Below are 16,147 nucleotides of genomic sequence, written 5' to 3'. Positions count from 1 at the left end.
AGTGTGCTGTTACTTCCTTCACTTCCATTATCTCTGTTCTGCCAGGTGTGTTCTTGAATTTTTTTTTTTTTTGGCCATCTTAGCTATTATACCAGTAAAATAGAAATCAAATACTAGTTGTCTCATTTTCGTTTGTAATAAAAGTCGATATATTAACATTTTAACCTTAATAGTAAATACCCTATGTCTTACTCTTTTGCTAATATCTTACTGAGTGTCCAGTATCAAATCCTAATATGTGTGTATGTGCGTAATATTCTATTATGCCATCCTGGCAGCTCTCTTGGTTTAATCGGTCTCTTAGATCATTGGAATATTAACAATGATCAGACAGAGTATGGGACGACAGAAGACCTCAAATAGCCAAAGCAATCTTGAAAAAGAAGAACAAAGCTGGGGGCACCACAATCTCTGATTTCAAACTATACTACAAAGTTATGGTAATCAAAATAGGACGGTATTGTCATAAAAACAGACGTGTATAGCAGTGAAACAACATTGACAGTCCAGAAATAAATCTATGCAATTGATTTTCAACAAATGAACCAAGAATACACAATGGAGAAAAAAGAGCCTTTTGATAAGTGGTGCTGGAAAGACGGGATCTCCACAAGCAAAAGAATGAAACTGACCCTCATCTTACACCATACAGAAAAATCAACTCAAAATGTTTGACTAAAGACTTGAACATAGCCCTAAAACCTTTAAACTCCTAAAAATAAACATAGTAAGGAAGCTTTTTGACATCATCTTAGCAATGATGTATTTTGGGGGATTCAATGGCAAAACCAAAGGCAACAAAAGCAAAAACAAACAAAAGGGACTGCATCAAACTAAAGTTTCTGCCCATCAAAGGAAACCATCAACGAAATGAAAAGGCAACCTATGGAATGCAAGTCACATGTCTGACTCTCTGTGCAATTTGGAAAAAAATACAACTCAAACTCACAGAGATGGCGAGTAGAAAGGTGGTTTCCTGGGCTACGGGGGCGAGGAAAATAGGGCTTGGTGCAGTTATAAGATGAATTGGGTCTGAGGATCTAATGTATGATGTGGTGACTATAGTTGACAATACTGTATTGTGTAATTAAATTTTGCCAGAAGAGTTGAACTTCAGAGTTCTTAAAAAAAAAAAAAAGTAAATATGTGAGCTAGTGGATGCATTAATTAACTTGGTGGGACTCTCTTCACAACATATACTGAATCACGTTGTATGCTTTCAATACACTATAATTTTATTGATCAATATACCTCGAAAAGGCTGCAAAAAAAAAAAAGAATGATCATGGGGAGGGTATAGCTCAGTGGTAGAGTTCATGCTCAATATACATGAGGTCCTGTGTTTAATCCCAGTGCCTCCTCTAAAAATAAAAAAATAAACCGAATTACCTCCCCCAGAAATAAATAGAAATAAACTGTACAAAAAAAATAAAAAGTTAAAAAAAAGAACGATCAGACATATTCTACGTCAATCCCATTCTTTCAAAAAGTTGAACTGAGAATGTCATAAAGTTCTTAATTCTGAACTTAATTTTTCTCAATAAATAAAGCTACTTTAATAGTAAATGACCATCCATTAAATGATGAACTCAGTGTAGGCAGTTTAACAAACTGAATTCAAAAGAACAGTCCCTGTGCTCAAAGACAATGCAGTGTCATTAATTTTCAGAGAGCTAATAAGTTCCAAGTGCTAATAGTTTGGCCTACCTAACATTTAAAAGTTTTAAGCGCTTTGAAATAATGTGAAGCTGCAGATGGAGTTTGGACTGAAACTTGAACTACCGTATAGATCTGTCTGCTTCCTCCTGATTGTTGGCGTTTCCATGTATTTTTGCAGTACTATGAAGGTGAAGATCACTAGACTCTCATTTTCTTTATGTTGATGGAGCCACTGAAAGCCCTAAAGCACCACAAAGTCAGGAAATGCAAAATGTGGTTACTTTCCACAACCTATTATGAAATAAAATTGCTCAGTCTTTTCGCGTTACATGAAGTTTCAGATATTGATCTGGAGCATACATCATCCGTAAGCAAACAAGTGAATGTGGTCCTCTTCCCCCCTTTATTCTGCATAAAGTATCAGCCTGGTGTTACAGCCAGCCACAACTTCTTTCTGCCCCCAAAAAGAGGAGCGTAGGTGAGCTACAGAGAGCAACAATGTGTTTTTTGTTATTGTATATTGTTAATGTGTAGTTTATTTTTGCAATGAGATTCTAAAACTACTTTTAAAAAAAAAAGGTTTCCTGTAGTTCTGTGTTTGAGAAATACAAGTATAAACATTAAGAAATGCTCCAACTGAGATACAATGTACTGAATTTTGGCCTTTGGAATATAAGGCCATTTTACAGATGCCACTAAAGTGATATGATCTGTAGTCACCCACTGACTAAGAGAGAAGACTTACATTTTGCCAATGAATGCAGCTCTCCAAGTAAAAGTGTACAGGCAAGACAAACTTCCATATAAAATACATTTTTGCCACAGCATCAACTGAATGTTCTTTAAACTTCACATGTTTTCTTAAGAAACATCTTTATCAATTTTCCCCTGAAATAATCTGCCTCGTTTGCAGCTATGAACTAAGATTATTAAGAGACAATTGGAAAATTCTGAACAGTTTGTCTAAGGCCCCCAAAAGCCTGTAATGCAAGAAACTAGAGGGCTTAAATTTGTTCTTTGTTTTGGCATCACTTCCCACCGTTACAAAAAAAAAAAAAAAAGAAAGAAAAGAAAAGAAAAGAAAAGAAAAGAAAAGAAAAGAAAAGAAAAGAAAAGAAAAGAAAAAAGGAAGAAACAAATGCAAGCCAGAATCCAAAACGCAAAACACCAAACAAATTCTGTAATTACAATGTGGTTGTAGAGCATGTAGATTTTGGAACCAGGTCAACTTGGGTTTGATTCTCAACTTTCCTGTGTTACCTTGGACAAAATATTAGCTTTTCCAAATTTTAAATTCATGTGTGAAATTCTGGGCAATGATAGTGTCAACTTCGTAAGATTCTTGGAAAGGATTTATGATATTGTCTGTTTAGTTGACAACCTGCCATGGAGGAGACAGTGATTTTCAGAAGAATGCTTACTGGCTCTTATCAGATTTTATCTATTGTTATGGAGTGAATTATATTCCCCCCAAATCCTTTGTTGAAGCCCTAACACTCAATACCTCGGAATGTGACTGTATTTGGAGACAGGGCCTTTAAAGAGGTGATTAAATTAAAGTGAGGTCATACTGATGGGCCCTAATGCAATGACTCATGTCCTTATAAAAAGAGATTTTAGGACAGATGTGTGAGCACACAGAGGAAGGAGAGAAGGCAGTTCTCCACAAACCAAACAAAGAGACCTCAGAAGAAATCAACCATGACAGCACCCCGATTTTGGACATCTAGCTTGCAGATCTGTGAGAAAATTAATTTCTATTGTTAAAGCCTGTGACATTTGTATGGCTGTCCTAGAAAACTCATAGGTCTAACCAGACAAATTCTCCTCTTGTTTGCAAACAGACCTACCACCTTGGACAAAAGGACTGAGCTTATGACTAGGCTAGGTCCTGACCACAGCACCTTATACAGCCAGAGTCATTTGTCCAGGCTCCAGCCAGGGGCACTCAGAACCCTTCTGTATGCTTTTTCTACTGAAGTAGGTGGTATGGTTCTCTTAATACTGAAGATCATGGTCCTAGAGCTTCTGGTAACCGTATCTGGTGATGCAAGGATAAGCCTGAGGGGACACAGCGGGTACCCAGAGGGGAGCCAAGCTGAGAGGCAGCGAGAGAGACTCCCAGAGCCTCCCACTGATCCAGCAACCCTCTTTAATTCTGTGAACATCCCACCAAAAACTTTTTTTTTCTTTTTAAGTTGGGTTGCAGTTACTTTTAGCTAAAAGAATACTGACTATTCTTTGGATTGTTGTTATGAAATTGAACATCTGATTCCATAAGGAAAAAAAGCATCCTTGCATCAACAGAGTTGCTATGTTATGGATTGAACTGTGTATTCCCCGTCCCCCCAAAAAACGTATGTTGAAGTCCTAAGCCCCCAGGACCTCAGAATGTGACTTTATTTGCGCATAGACGATGTTCAGATGTCATTAGTTAAGATCAGATTATATTGTAGTCGGGTGGCCCTCGAGTCCCGTATAACTGGAGTTTTTATAAGATAGCCATATGAAGATGCAGACACGCTCAGGAGCATGGTTTTCAAAGGCAGACATCATTTCACATTTTTGAAATAACAGCAATGGTCTGACACCGTCTTCAATACAGTAGGTTTCCATAAACGAGTTGTTGAAGCTACTTTCATATAAGGGTCTCCATGGGCGCCCGCATCTTGTTTCAGACCTTGGAGTCCTACACCGTTAGGTATCAGAAGAGTGTCTATCTCTTGAATTGTTGACTCTGAAGTTAGTCTTCACTTTTCCTGCTCTTACTTTATTTCATTTTCCTGTCTTATTTTTCACGTTATGTTTTCAGTTTCAGCATGCTGTAACATTCATTGGATGAAATATCCAAATGATATTTCAGGTCAGTAGCACAACTGGTTCCTTCTGCCCGGGGCTACCAGAGTGCTGACAAAAATTACAAACAGTTCCATAATTCTTTTAGAGAGAGTTGTAGCCGATGAGTTACATATAATTAAGGAGTGGAAGAGTCGTCTCTTACGGAATCCTTTTGGTTAGGCATTATAACTCCATTCTTTACCAACAAATGAAAATCATGACACACTAGGCTTTTGAGGCCATACAGATGACAAGCTGAGATCACTCCTCAGAGAAGAAAAAAAATACATAATTTCACTGACATGTTTATAATTTAGGGAAATGTTTGAGAAAATATTTTACATGATATGAACATAAAAGTCTATGGACTAAATTTCAGAAAATCAGATTGAGATTTAACTGCATAATAATTGTGATTAGAACAAAAAGACTTAAGTGCTTAGCATCTAAGCTTCCTTTTTTGTATATTATCTTCAAAGCATCTCATGGAGGGAAGTGGAATGGGGCGCCTCATTTTTCTCTTTTTTAACGAAGTCTTATTCATACTTGCATGTGAGGATCCAGTCCTTTCTTTAAAAGCAAAAATTCATAGCACAACTAGTCCAAGGAAGTCGTAGAACTTTCCAAAATGAAAAGTGAAGCAGACATGTAACCGGTAGGCAGTAGAGAGTCCGGGCTGTAATTTCCTCACCGAAACAGTACGTTCTAGTCATGCTGTGTAAACTGAAAAAAATGAGACATGTTTGCCTCTTTGCAAACTGGCCACACAGCCCACACTCACAGAGTTCCCAGTTGAATCAAAAACATGATGGGAAGGAAGAACCATGAGGAATCAAAGCCGCATCTGCTATGAAAGGAATCTGAAAGACTAAATGATTCAGTGGAAGATACTCTAAATTGCAGCTACTACAAGAAAGACATTTTTAAATAAGATTCGACTTCAGGGGGTCATAACGCCACATCCACTAACCCCACGGTCCATAAATAGATTTCTAGGGCTGTGTGAACTTGTATGGGGGAAAAAAACCACACCATGAGTTTCATTATTCACCAACTGAAAGTTAGCACTTCCTTCAATGTTACACGTGGGCAAGAGTGGTAGCACTGCCTTAACTCGATCATCAGTAGAACTCAGATCCTTCAAGTCACATTACAGTTGTTGGTGACACCACGAACTATTATTTATGCTCATCACTATTTTGACAGTGATTTTATGTATTGCTAAGTCTTGTCATTTAATGTGTTAATAGAGTCACACACTTTAAAAAATTATATTTAAACACTAAAACTCAGAACTAGATACAGTGGTGTCCTGGAACCAGCCTGTCTCAGCTCCTGAGAGCCAACTGCTAAGTTTTCAGAAATAAGTTTAATGAAATTAAATATTAAGTTATATAACTTATAATCACATAAATTATATTTGAAACAAAGGTACTAAATACTCAAGACTCATCATTTCCTAATTACTTTACCATAAATTCAATTAATCAGGGATTTTTTTTCCCTCCACCAAGTAGCTATTAATAGCCTAACTTTATTAATGAGAAAACTGAATTTTAAAGAGTGGACGAAGGAAGTGACTTACTCAGCATCGTAGGGGCTAGAGTGGGGCCTCTAACCCATTTCTACTTACTCTCTTTTTTTTTGTCAGTTACAGAGTGAACACTGAGTACCTGCTCGTAAGTGAAAGGCATTGTAGTTGGACATTGACAGTGAAAACCTGACGCCTCCCTCCATTCTTGCCCTCAGCTGATGACTTTGCTCTCTCTTCCATAAAGAAAGTACAAACTCAGGAGAGAACTTCCTCAAGCTCCCTCAGTCCCGTTTGGCCTACCTCCCATCTGCCCCTCATCTTAGGTGATTTACTAGCATCATTCGAAATTGCGGACTATTCTTCCTGAAAAGGCTTCCTTCTCTGGGATTCCGGGATAGCACTGCAGGCTGGTCTTTCCCTTTCCTCCATTTTCCTGGCTTTAACCTTGCTGACTGCAACATCTCACCTGCCTTCCTCCTCACCCCACTGGACTCGAAATGTTGGGCTGGGAACAGGGAATCTCATCATGTCTCATGACTGTGTAGTCTGTCCCTCTGTCTGTCTACCCACCTGCCTTTCTGATTATCTATCAGATTTATGTATCTCCGTCCCAGAAAGCTTCCCAGAACTCCAGATCTCTCTCACTGGCCTAGTTAACATTTCCCCTTAGATTTGACATCTTAAATTTATCGCGTCTTAAGCTTAAGACTGAGTTCCTTATATACCTGCCTGCTCCCTCATCCCATGTCAGCTCCTCCTACCGTCTTCCCATTTCAGGCCCCAAATCTTTATTCTCTTCTTTCAGTCACCTCCCTGCTTCCCCAAATTCACCTAAAGGCAAATCCTTTCAGTAATATTTTCAAAATACATGTATAATTTGATCGCTTCTCTCAACACACCCATTGCCACCACCCTCGTCTAAAGTGACCATGCAGCCCTGACCTTGACTAGAGCAATAGCCTCTTAACTCATTTGTCCTCCTTCTTTCCTTAGGCACCTGTAGTCTGTCACCAACATCGTCACCAAAATGATGCTGTTAAAACTTGTCAGAACATGCCATTTCTCTGCTCATAACCATCCAGTGGCAATTCCCCCTCACTTAGAATAACAGCCAAAATCTGTCCTGTGACCGCAAAGGCTCCTGACGACCTGTGCCTCCCCATCTCTCTCACACCTCGTCTCACCTGCTCCTCCCCTGGCTCACTGACCTCATTCCTAACATTTCTTCCCTTATTCTGTTATTCTGTGAACACACCTGGCACTAGGCCTCTGTGTTTGTTTCTCTCTCTATTGCCTGGAATTTCCCAAGTCTGCACACAGTAATGCTCTTATTTTCTTCAAGTCGTTACTCAAAAGTAGCCATCTCCCTGTAGCCAACTCTGGCCATTTTATCTAAAATTCAGTATTTCACATCCCCTTCCTCTACCTCCTTTTCTTTTTTGCGTAGTAGTATCACTGTCTTCTAGGGAATATTTAACTTATTCACCTTCTTTATAGTATATCCCTTTCTATAATGTCATTTTCAGAGGACCAAGGATTTGTCTGTCTTTTTCTGTTCAACATCCTATCTTAAAATCTAGGACAGTGCCTAATGTATAGCTGTTGCTAAATAAATATTTGTTGAATAAAAGATTAAATAACAAGACAAAAAAATGGAATTAGAACAATGAGCTATCCAGTTAGGTTCATATTGATATAAAGAAGGGAAATTCAGACAAACTTCTCCAAATTATGAACAAGGGATTATGACTGTCTATACCCAGGAAGACATTCTGACGTCAGCTATGAAGCAATTCCAAGCCAGCTCAGGGGACGTGGACAGTGAGAGCGGACAGATCCCCACTTGCCCACTGAAGCTTTAACCTGCTTGAGCAACTCTGGGCAGGCCTCACTCGTTTCTCCCATCCTGCTAACCTGCTTTCAGACAATACATTTTCTCTGTATTGCATAGTTTTTATTCTCTCATGCCTTTCGCTTGAACATAGTCCCCGTCCATCCCCCTCCCCACAACCCACTTCTGGCTTCATATATCATGAACTATCAGCTTCAGTTCCCACTGCCTTTGCTTTTCTCCACCTCCTACGAGTAAATCATAAGAGATACAACATTATCTAGCAGATATTTTCACAATTTAGGTAACTGGCTAGTCTAAGAATTGGCTGTCTTTGTTTCAGACACACTCCTATGACACCATCTGGTTACAATGGCAGTGTCTTATAGTACAAAATGGTTTCCTGAGGGCCAACACTTTTTTCTTTTTCTTGGAATGTTAACTGAAGTAATACTCCACCAATTCTGTCAACAAGTCTTTATCTCAGGATTAATGGCCACTAGCAGTAATTTGGATTTCACATTTCCTCCACAACATCTTTTAGAAAATAATGGAAGAAATATTGCTATCTCATCTCATGCATTCCAAATAATAATTTTTATTTAATTCATGTAGTTGAAAATATTTACCCATATTTATGCAAAGAAATGGGCTACACCAAGGTCCAAGACAGAGTCCCAAGGACTAAATCTTCAGCAGAAGCTATCAACATGGCATGGCCACTTAGAAAGAGTCATGGGCCAATTATGGCATGAAAACTGATGTATTCAGTAAAATGTAATGGCTTCAGAAACATCATAATTATCTTAAAAATAGCACAATTATCACAGTACATGCTAGAGTGGCCAGTCATTCAGCGCATATTTATTGAGCAATTTTTATTTCCATACACTGTTCTAGACACTAGGTCACAGCAGTAAACAAATTCAACAAGGTCCTTGCTGGTATGACACTTAAGGCTGGGGGATGAGATGGACAATAAACAAGTAAATAAAAGAATTTCTGATGGCGATGAGTGCTATAAAGAGAATTAAAATAAAGTACCAGGTGTTATTCTAGATTAGGGGAGAAATATCGCAGGTCAGTGTAATTACCCAGTGTAAATTGGGTAAATTTGAGGAAATTTAATGATAGGGCCTAATGGTTGAGGTGTAGAGGTCAGAATCCTTAAACTGAGGATTTTCAGTTATACTCTAGGTGGGAGAGGAAACCACAGAGAGTCCTTAAGAAGAGCAGTGGCACGATCTTATTTACAAAGATCACTTTGGTTGCATTTGCTATAGGCAGACACAAGGGAAAGATGGGCCACACATTAGTAGGCTGCTGCAGTCAGCCATCATCCTGGTGAGACATGGAGCCTAGACGAGGAAGGCGTCAGTGGAGTTGGCAGAAAGGTGAAGACTTAGGAAAATTTTAGGGATAGAGTTGATGGAACTTGTTGATGAATTGGGCATGAGCTGCACAGGAAAGAAAGAAAATCAACCCTAAACCTTAGAATTTGGCTTGAACAACTGGATGTAGTGAACATTATTAAGCAAATTAGAAAGACTGGGGAGTGAGAAGTTTGGTTGTACCTAAATGTTATTTATTGTTTGATTTCTACATTACTCCAAGTCACCTTTCCAAGTTACTGATTTCAGTTCTACCAGTGAGGGACTCTAGTGCGTGATTTGGAAGGTGAACAAGGAGGAGGAGACATTATTCTTCATGGGAATTTTTTTTTTGGCTTTTTATACCACTTTAGTCCAACCTGAGCACCTCAATATGAACACTAAACCCTGGTGAAATGTTTCCCTTGCTAATTCTGAATTGCTGTTAACATACAAGTTCTGTGAGCCGTTCAACACTTAAGATAGATTAAATCATCTCTGACACATGGAAGATTTCATATAACGAAAATACGTAAAACAATGAGTGCAATGTACTGAACTGATCAAAATAAAGTGAACTTTGGAAAACAAGCTGCAGGAGTGACATATCCAATACATATGTTGCCAGTTACTGGTACACTGTTTATTATGGTTCTAGCCAGGTGGGACCCACTGGAGCCCCTTCCATTCAAAGGGGCAGAGAAGGAAAAAGTTAGCTGTTTTGGTAACTGTATATTTTGTGCACTTTTAAGCAACTCTTAAATATTACAGAAAAGTAATAAACATACATGGAGACTACAGTGCTAGGACTTCTTTACAGTACAGCTATCAGCAGCTGCATTGGTATTGGAGATGACAGACAGAATTTCCCCCAGTGGCTTCCAGATAGCCTCCTAGGCAGCTGAGATCAGTAACAGTCACTTCTGAGTTCCCGGCCCATCCTAGTTTCATCCCCAGCTGGGGGGCTTCCCCAGACTTGCTAATGGTTGTCTGAATCTCTAGCTCCCTGAATTAAGTCATTTCCTGTATGAAATGCTTAGACTGGTTAATATTTTCCTGAACAAACTGACTAATGTAGGGAGAATAATCAATAGTTCTGTTTTCTGGATTTTCAGAGAAAAAGATCAGAGCTAGAGATATAGATTTTAGAGTCACTGGTGTTTAGATAATAAACACAGGCCAAGATAAGCTTCCTTCATAAATAAAAGAGAAGGGGCAAGAAAGAATCTTGTGGGTTCAAGTCTTCTGGAATCAAATAAAACAGAAGTTGGAAAAGATTACCAAGCAGGAGAGGTCAGTGAATCAAAGGGAAATTCAGATAGTTACGGCATTACAAATGCTGAGGGGAGAAAGTATTTCAGCAAAGAGGGAGGGCCTTGACGTCTAGAGGAGTCAGGGAAGGTTTAGCTGGAGAAGGTGAGTTTATTTGGATTAGAAGGAACAACTTTCTACCCACTTTGTGAAGTTCGCTAGAAGAGTCTGAGCATGGAAACAGAGGTGCTCATGTACAGAAGGGTCTTTGTTGGGGGAGTAGGGTGAAAAAGGGGCTAAGAAACATGAGAGCTGTTAGGGATTTTGGAGTTGGTGGAAATGAGAGGTGGGGCGAGCTGCTGAAAAAACCAGGTGAGAAAAGCAAGAGGCTTTCCAACAGAAGACGTTTAGTAGGCCTGGGTGGCACTGAATATTGACATAAAATAGTTGTAAACTGGACTGAGAGGAGTAGGGTAACATTATCAAGGAGAAGGGAAGTGACACTGCCTTTTCTGTAGAAGTGGTTTTTTGTTTTTGTTTTGTTTTTGTTTTTGTTTTTTTAACAGATACTAATTGTCACTCAATGAAATCATAGTTAAAAGTCATTTAATAAAAATTTTACTCGGAAAGAAATTGCTTGTCTCTTGCTCTCTTTTTAGTATAGGCGTTTCAAACTTACCATCGAGTAGAAAGACTAATCTGATAAATCTTTGTGTTTCTAACATGCTCTTCAACAATGATCAACGCAGGCCCAGTCTCTTTTCACCACAGTCCACAACCCCCCATACCACTCTGGCCCCCAGATGATGCCAAAGCTAACCCCACGCACGATCTCATGTAACCTGTAAGTATTTTAGGCTGCTTGTCTAAAAGAGAACCCTAAAGCTACCATAGCCACACAGCCCTAAAACACCATCACTAATCCCTTAATGTCAGGCAATGTTTAATCATTTCCTTGATTTTCTCATACTATTTCTTGGTTGCTTGGTTTGACTTAGTATCCAAATTATGTGGACGACTCTCTTTTTAAAAAAAAAAACATTATGTAATACTAATACTCACAAAAGTATATACATGAAGCATACAGGAAAGATACAAAGCAGGTTACATACTATGAACGCCAGGTCCCCCTTCAAGAAGTAGAATTTATCAACACTGATGAAACGATGTTTTCCTTTCTCCTGTTCAAACCCTGAGCCACTTTAATAAAAATTAGCACTATGGTGGGTTTTATAATTATCATTCCCTTGCTTTCCTTCTTTAAAAAAGTTTGACCACATATGTATAGGTTCTTAATATGTTGTTTAGTTTTACTAGTTTTTAAGCTGCAGAAAAATCTACACTGTAATTTGCTTTTTTTTTCACTCAACATGATGTCTCTAAGGTTCATACCTGTTGTTTTGTGTAGCTGCAATTAATTCATTTTCACTACTGTATAATCTTTCAGAGTGACTATCACGGTTTACTTACTCATTTCTCTTGCTCATGAACATTTTGCTTCTGCCCAGTTTTTTTTCCTATTATGAATAATGTGTCTCCTAATGCACATGTAGAGAAGTATCTACAATATGAACCATGAAATGAAATTGCTAGATCTTTGGTTATTGTCACTTTCAACTGTGCAAAATAATGCCAAGTTGTTTTCCAAAGGGATTAAACCAATTCACATTCCGCCTAGCAGGTAATTAGAATTCTCATGGTAGCACATCCTTACCTGAAGGATTTTCAGACTTCTTAAATTTTGCCCATGTAGTTAGTAAAACCAGTATCAAGTCTTCATCATCATGTTTCCCTGAGTGCTAGTGAGGCTGAACACTTTTTCATATGATTATTTAGTATGAAACTTTCCTGTGAAGTAGCTGATCATCTATTTTTGTCCTTTTTTATGGGTTTGACTTTTCTAAAATGATTAATGTGCAGATTTAATTTGGATACTTGTAATTGGCTACTATTAATATGACTCGAAATACTGTTTTCTAGGTTGTGGCTACTTTTACTTTCTTGTGGTATCACTTGATGAACAGACACTCTAGAATCATTTTTAATGTTAGTGGTTTTGGAGTCTTATTAAGAGTTGTTTCTTACTCAAGTTCATAAAAATTGTTTTATATTTTCTTATAAAAATTGTATGGTTTTACCTTTCATATCTACATTTTTATTTTATCCAGCTTCTGTTTGGTTAATTCTGGAATAAATCAAAACAATTTTAATATAACGTTTTATATAAAACTTTGAATGATTATAAAATGAGTACTGTGGGCTAGTCTCCCCAGGAAAGTCTCTGAGATTCTGAGATTTTTTTTAAACAATAAGTTAATTTGGGGAAGAACATTTGGGAGGGCTGAGAGGAGCCAGACTGGGCAAAGGGAGAGGCTGGACTGTGATGCAATTACAAGAGAGGTGTCAGCTCCTCCACGGAGCTCTGGAAGCCAAGCCATGCAGAGTAGCCCTGCTTGTGGTAACAGCCAGGTCTTCAGTCCGCCCAGCCAACCAGCCACCAGGGCAGCTGCTAGAGGGGCTAAAACTGCAAAAGAAAAGTCAGCTTCCTCAAACCAAAGGCAGGTCCTGGAGAGGCTCTGAGTCTGAGTCTCAGCATTACTTGGTTGAGTTTGTTGCATGTTTTAAAAATGATTAAATATGTCTTTTAAAAACAGTCAAGTATTCAAGTTTCATAGTCGAATAGACTTTCTCCAATTTGAACTCACAGAATTGTTTTATACTACTTAATTCTTTCTTTGAGTGGGAGTCTATGGTAGAAAAGAAGTGACACACTTAGAAGAGTAATTACTGAGTTTTTTGAGACTTTTTATCGAAGACATTCAGAATTTTTTGATCAAGTGACAGCATAAGGGGATGGGGATCTACAGGTGTAACTTTCCAGATGTTCGATTTCCCTCCACATGACTATAAGGGACGTCTATCAGACCGATGGCCAATACGCCCTTCTTTTGAAAATTATCTTCTGCCCTTATACATATGCTTATGGAGGAAGTGGGTGAGCAGTTTTGCACAGTATTTCTCTGCTCCTGTTTTCATGGTTTATTAGTCCAAAAACGGGCATCTGACTTAAGTCGGGCTATTCAGAATCTTGTCTCAGGATTTTCAGCATCAGCACCAAGAATGATAAATTTGTCTCTTTCTGATGACAAGTAGAACATGTAAAAAGTGAGCTGTTTTTGCCTGATAGATGAAAAGGTGGAGAGTAAAGCTAACGAAAGACAAGCAATATTGGGAGATGCAGAGAGCACCCTGTGGTTATTTGCATCCCTGTGTCTCTCACCCATCAGTCAAGAAGGCACACTCTTGTTCTTGAGCTCATGAGACATAGTATCTTATATCAACGATCTTTTTTGTTGGTTATGAGAGATGAAATATTGTTTATGTCACATGCAACCAAAAGAGTGCAGCCCAGTATAATGACTACTTCTCCAGTAAGCTCCAGGTCATAGTCAATAAGTGTCATTTTGAAAGCCAATTATAGTCCCTACTGGAATTGCTGCCTGGCATGTTGGGTTGAAAAGTTTTGTTAGGTATATATAGAGATTTGGGAGAGAGAGAGAAAGGAGGGAGGGAGAGAGAGAAAGAGAGAACGAGAGAGAGAGAGGGAAGGGAGCATGATCTGGTAGAACAGGGCTTCTCAACCTCAACACAATTGACATTTCAAGCTGAATTTTTGCTGCTGTCGGCCGCTCTCCCATGCATTGTAAGATGTCTAGGGGAACCTTTGGAGATGCGGAGAAGCATCTCCCTACCCAGTTGTGACAATTAAAAATGTCTCCCAACACTGTTATACATCCCCCAGGAGGCAAAACTGCCTTTGGTTGAGAACCACTGGTATAGAGATATTTGTAATTTATGGCAAAGCGGCAGTAAGTAAACCAAGTGTTTTGTAACTCAATTTACATCATATGAAGTGCGCATCCAACTTATCAAAAGGTTATTCACAATGGGTATTTGTTTGTAAGCTAGCTGCCCTTTCAGCTAAAAAGATAATCACGTATTCACATACAAGCCAAAGAAATCACAGAAAGGAGGGAAGGAATGCACACAAAGAACTGAACGTGACATTGGCCCTCCCGGGCGTCCACGGCTGACTGTCACTCCTGTGGGCAGCAACCATGGCCTGTAACTGCTCTGACACTCTTTTTAACATGACAGCAATCTGAAACAGTGCAGAGAGAGCTATAGAGCACGGAGTCAGCACAGAGGAAGGCTGCACTCAGAAGTGGCTAACACCATTCGAGTCTGGAATCCGTCAGTAACTGAAACCAGTAGTTTTCGGATACATGAGATAATGAATTTCCCTTTCTCACTCAAACTAACTTGAGTTGTTTCCTTCTTTCGCAACTGTAAAGATCTTAAGCATTGCAGGAAGGGATGTCAAAGAAGAATCAGGATGTAACTCTTCCATTACAAATTACATTTCTTGGATCCACCTTGGTGTTGGCATACCAGAAAGAGAAGTTATGAAAAAAACTGAAGGTGATCCAGTGAAAATGTTTTATGAGGTAGGAAAATGAATTTTATGAATACAATTTGTAACATATCTCAGCAGGATAAAATATAAAAGGGCTTAGAGCTGACCGCTTTCTATGAAATAATTTGCCATGTATTAAATATATGTATATACCATATATTATACATAGCAAATTTGGTAGAGACATCATCAATCATTATGCCTCTCAGCCTGGGGCTCCTCCCCTGAGATCCATGGGGAACTATTTCTCTAGACTCCTGCAGAGGAGCCTTTCCTGGGAGCCATGCTTTCTTCTGGGTGACCTGCACCCAGGTACAGAAGCAGCAAGACTAGGAGTGGTCTCCAGGACAGTTGATCTATACACTTAACGACGTCTGGAGCAAAACCATCAGCTTTGCTAAGCAGATTCCGTGTTTCAAGAACTTGGACGTTACGCCCTGCTAGGATGTACCTGTTAGAAACAGAACTTGAAGCAGAAATGTATCACACAGAGAGCAGTCAGAGAGACTGTCATGGCTAAGGACAGGTTAAAATGATAAAGAAGGAACCCAAAAGTGAGAAGAAAAGGGTAAATGTAAGATACTTGAGAGAGAGATCTTGAAAAGACTTACAGTCAGGAGAGAGAGAAACAGAAAAAAAGGAACTAATGCAGACTTGATGGCTTGTGATCTTCTAGACTCAGTTATCCGGTTCATTCCATTCACCTTCGTGCCCATTACCACCTCATTGCCCCTCAGCTCCGAATTCACCCTTCAGTACCTGCTCGGCAATAACGGACTTGATGTCAAGCATTTCTCCCTTACACGGAGCACGTGTTAAATTGTGTCCATAGAGGGCGCCGCAGAGACACTGAGGGAGGAAGAAGACTTCCGATTCCGGGTGCTACCTCTTGTTTTGTGTTTTATTTTTCGTCCTGTTGTACGTTCTGTCAGTGGTGGACGTGGCGGGACATCCATCAATACTCTGTCCCAGTTGTACTCCCAGAACCTGCTGTCCCTCAGTGACCTCACAGTGACCACCTAGGGGACCTTCTCTCCTGGAACCCCTTGTACTTAATGCTCCCCACGCTGGGTGCTTGCCCACCAGCCCATGACCTGCATGGTTGTCTCCCACAGCCCTGCCTGTGAACCACAGCACTGTAGGACCCGGCAGTGCTCTGGTTCCCTCTGCGCCCTGCCCCTGCCTCG

At 39.4% G+C, this 16,147-nt stretch overlaps 1 long non-coding RNA gene across 1 annotated transcript; it reads right to left on the bottom strand.

Moving 5' to 3' along the window:
* Nucleotides 1-4,041: 4,041 nt before the first annotated feature.
* LOC140697569 (uncharacterized) lies at nucleotides 4,042-15,909 on the bottom strand. The gene is made up of 2 exons (XR_012074721.1): nucleotides 15,720-15,909; nucleotides 4,042-5,220 (listed from the first exon to the last, which is right to left on the bottom strand). It is a non-coding gene; the product is annotated as an uncharacterized lncRNA (long non-coding RNA).
* Nucleotides 15,910-16,147: the final 238 nt, after the last annotated feature.

The sequence above is a fragment of the Vicugna pacos genome, chromosome 7 (assembly GCF_048564905.1).
Source record: "Vicugna pacos chromosome 7, VicPac4, whole genome shotgun sequence".
NCBI lineage: Eukaryota > Metazoa > Chordata > Mammalia > Artiodactyla > Camelidae > Vicugna > Vicugna pacos.
This window is presented reverse-complemented; position numbering and strand designations above follow the sequence as displayed.